This window comes from Cyprinus carpio, chromosome B21 (assembly GCF_018340385.1).
Source record: "Cyprinus carpio isolate SPL01 chromosome B21, ASM1834038v1, whole genome shotgun sequence".
NCBI lineage: Eukaryota > Metazoa > Chordata > Actinopteri > Cypriniformes > Cyprinidae > Cyprinus > Cyprinus carpio.
The window spans coordinates 13,934,035-13,938,453 of record NC_056617.1 but is presented as its reverse complement, the minus strand read 5'-3'; the positions used below and the strand labels follow the sequence as shown (position 1 = coordinate 13,938,453).

The window sequence follows — 4,419 nt, the reverse complement described above, 5'->3', positions numbered from 1 at the left end:
AACCAATCAAACCTTATTACAGGAATAGGAACTGGCTCCAGAAATAACTTCTGCAGTACTCCAAATGTGTACCTGAGTTCAGGAGGGTTGCTCAAGTTCAGTCCCATATATCAGTCCCTGCAACATGGTTTTGCATAGTGTAAAACTGCTAAGGTCCTGAAGAACTTTATCTTCCAACACTCCAACATCTGCTGGGCTGTCTTCAAGGTCAGTATCCTAGAAGTACTTAAAAGGATGGAGTACTCAAATTCTTGTGTATTAACTTTAACAAAGCATTTATCAACTTAAATAATAATAATAAAACTCACCATATACTCCATACTACTAGGGTTTTCATTTGGGTACTTCAATTTCATTAGTCTGAAGATTGCATACAACAAAATTTAGCCTTAATTTTTTTTCTAAAACTACAAGTTAAAAAAAAAAAAATGTCAGTCATTCATCTATTTCCTTATGAGGCAAGCAGTCAAGATGGAATTCTAACAAACATTACAGTGGAAAATAGTACTGGGCCAGATCAGCACAGAAAGCCACTGTCCTGCAGCGTTTAGCAATATTCCCAATAAAAGGGATAGTTCACCCAAAAATGAAAATTCTATCATTAACTGCTCAACCTTCATGTCATTCTAAACCCACAAGATCTTCAGAACACAAATTAAGATATTAAGATATTTTTGATGAAATTCGAGATTTTCATAAAAATATCATTTGTGTTCTGAAGATGAATGATGGTCTTACGGGTTTGAAACGACATGAGGGTGAGTAATTAATGACATGTTTATTTTTGGGTGATCTAGCCATTTAAACACACCTGAACCAGCTAATTTAGGTTTTTTGGGAATTTCAAAACAAAAACAAAGTCTTACTAGAAGTTCCAGGCTGGTGTGTTAGAGCTAAACTCCACAGAACACTGGCTCTTCAAGAGCAGGTTTGGACACCCCTGCCTTCCATCAAAATAAATTGTTTTTGGGAGGCTAATGCATTCGTAATCTGTCAGTTTATAGTAAAACCACAGATTCTGTATTTAATGTATTAATAAACCTAATCTTATTATATGTCTTTTTTGTACATTTCCATAACCCTAAAACTCAGTGGCCCCAGGCCAGTGAGAGAATAATGTTTTAATACAAGGTTTTGTTGAGTGCAGTTGTTCTTACCTGTGTAGTGGGCACCAAGAGGGTTTAATTATTTGTCCAAGGACTCTTCTTCAGTATGCAAACATCTTCATAAGATTTGCAGTGTGGATCCATTCCAGTTTAACAGCAAAAACCAATTCAATTATCCAAATATTAAATTATTTATTTGTGTGAGTGATGAATAGTGTCATGTTTACCATTCCAAAAGGGTGGACCTGATTACATATCTGGAGCATAATGTGAACAGCTCAGAGTAGTGTCCGGTTTAAAGTCATTATATGACCACACCACCATTTTCATAACCAAAACTTCAAATACTTTCACTGTGCTAAGCCAGGGGTCTCCAAACTCGGTCGACATTTCATGGTTAGACATTTATTGATTATTCAGCTTTTGCAATTTGTTAAAATGTACATATTCTAACAAATAAATTAAGGTAATTACTTCTGCTTTTTAAAGTCATTATGTATTACTATTATACAATTAATTTATCCAAATAAATATATTTGGCACACAAAATGAAATGAGAAACTCTTATTTGCCATTTAATTAGCTATATGAGGAAGTAGCTGAATGACAAATCGTTCTGCCTATTAACATCTCTTTTTGTGAGCCATATGTATAATATAATGTAAAGGTAAGTGATAGGACATTTTATTTTTTGGATAAAAACATTTTATTAATAAATACAATCTCTCTTAAAATACCTTAATGGGTAATGATAATCAAAAAAGTCCTGCGCTAGATCAAATCAAATTAAAACTTGAATTATTATTATTATTATTATTTTGACACTAATAAAAGGATTTTATCATTAGCTAGCTCCACACTGGAGAGCTGCTTTATAACAGAAAAATCAAGTTATAATTCTAACTGAAAGCAACACTGACTCTGGTTTTTTATGTAAAGATATTCACGGCAACAAATGAACATGAACTATAAAGATAAAAACACCAACATATAAATCGCTGTAATCAAATGTGTTCTTAAGTGCTGCTTTTACAGCGCGGTCAGTTTTTGTTATGGTTGTCTTGTTATTGAGAGGAAGGCGCGCAGTATATATTTACATATTCATCCAAACCCTGCTCAGCAGCATCAGAATCACATTAGCTCAGTTTCCTCTAACTGAAGCACTGTCTTCTTCTTTTGAATTGCATCAGGAGAGCTGAATTACAGTCTTGCGCTACAGCGCCACACTGGTCAAACTGCATTATTGCAGGCTCTCACAATAGGTCATACAAAATCAAACCACTACTCAATAAAAATATTTGTCAAGATTTTTTTTTTAAAAAATTTATTGTCAACGTTGTCGATAATGTCGACTAATTGTTTCAGCCCTAGTATATATATACTACAGTCCATACGGTACAGAGAGTCATGCGCTTTCACATCTCCCAACCAGTGGCATATGGGACACCCCCGCAGCCCCCACGGTGCTTTTGTGGTGCCCCGTCACAGGACATTCTGAAAGGCAGTGCTTCGAGACACTGCAAAAGATGCAAGACGTGAGTGCAAAGGTAGTGCAGTGGAGCTGGCTTAATGTTCTAAAACAACAACCGGGGAAAAAAAAATAAAACAAAATAAACAAATATAAAAAAAATCTAAAACAATTGTACCTTAATCGAAGTGGATATTTTTATGCTTAAATTGGCTCATGTACGGAGTGCACACAACTTACTAACTTGTTCCCTCCTTTTAAGTAAATTGTGTGCACGATATAATTATTCGTTCACTGATTTGATTCAACTAAATTCTGGCCAAGATTTAGTAATATCGTGCACACAATTTAGTAAAACGAGAATATTCGTGCTCACGAATGTGCAGGGCTCCGCATGCTTTAAGCAGGGCTTAAAAATGAGAGAGAGAGGGAAAAAAATGGTTCACTCTGTTTCAACCCTTTGTTTTGCCTTTTTTATCAGTATTTAACCGGTTTCTGCTCATGCATTTCTTTATATAATTACCGTTCTGAAACCGGTTTGAGTAGAAAAAATGGTTAGCCTCATTTTTTAAAACTTTGTCTTTGCAAATAATAATACTAACAATAATAATAAAGTACAAACCCAATTCCAAAAAAGTTGGGACACTGTACAAACTGTGAGTAAAAAAGGAATGGAATAATTTACAAATCTCATAAACTTATATTTTATTCACAGTAGTATATAGATAACATATCAAATGTGAGACATTTTGAAATGTCATGCCAAATATTGCCTCATTTTGGATTTCATGAGAGCTACACATTCCAAAAAGGTTGGGACAGGTAGCAATAAGAGGCCAGAAAAGTTAAATGTACATACTGTATAAGGAACAGCTGGAGGACCAATTAGGTCAATTGGCAACATGATTGGGTATAAAAAGAGCCTCTCAGAGTGGCAGTTTCTCTCAGAAGTCAAGATGGGCAGAGGATCACAGATACCCCCAATGCTGAAAAATAGTGGAGCAATATAAGAAAGGAGTTTCTCAGAGAATAATTGCAAAGAGTTTGAAGTTATTATCATCTACATGTCTGCATAATATCATCCAAAGATTCAGAGAATTTGGAACAATCTCTGTGCGTGAGGGTCAAGGCCAGAAAACCATACTGGATGCCCGTGATCTTCGGGCACTTAGACGGTACTGCATCACATACAGGAATGCTACTGTAATGGAAAATCACAACATGGGCTCAGGAATACTTCCAGAAAACATTGTCTTATGAACACAATCCACCGTGCCATTCGCCGTTGCCGCTAAAAAACTCTATAGGTCAAAAAAGAAGCCATATCTAAACATGATCCAGAAGCACAGGTGTTTTCTCTGGGCCAAGGCTCATATAAAATGGATGTGGCAAAGTGGAAAACTGTTCTGTGGTCAGACGAATCAAAATTTTTAGTTCTTTTTGGAAAACTGCGACGCCATGTCATCCGGACTAAAGAGGACAAGGACAACCCAAGTTGTTATCAGCGCTCAGTTCAGAAGCCTGCATCTCTGATGGTATGGGGCTGCATGAGTGCGTGTGGCATGGGCAGCTTACACATCTGGAAAGGCACCATCAATGCTGAAAGGTATATCCAAGTTCTAGAACAACATATGCTCCCATCCAGACGTCGTCTTTTTCAGGGAAGACCTTGCATTTTCCAACATGACAATGCCAGACCACATACTGCATCAATTACAATATCATGGCTGCGTAAAAGAAGGATCCGGGTACTGAAATGGCCAGCCTGCAGTCTAGATCTTTCACCCATAGAAAACATTTGGAGCATCATAAAGAGGATGATGTGACAAAGAAGACCTAAGACAG

At 36.4% G+C, this 4,419-nt stretch overlaps 1 long non-coding RNA gene across 1 annotated transcript; it reads right to left on the bottom strand.

The window, feature by feature from the left end:
• Positions 1–153: 153 nt before the first annotated feature.
• On the bottom strand, positions 154–1,778 carry LOC122141336. Its single transcript, XR_006157721.1, has 3 exons — positions 1,158–1,778; positions 309–360; positions 154–225 (listed from the first exon to the last, which is right to left on the bottom strand). It is a non-coding gene; the product is annotated as an uncharacterized LOC122141336 (long non-coding RNA).
• Positions 1,779–4,419: the final 2,641 nt, after the last annotated feature.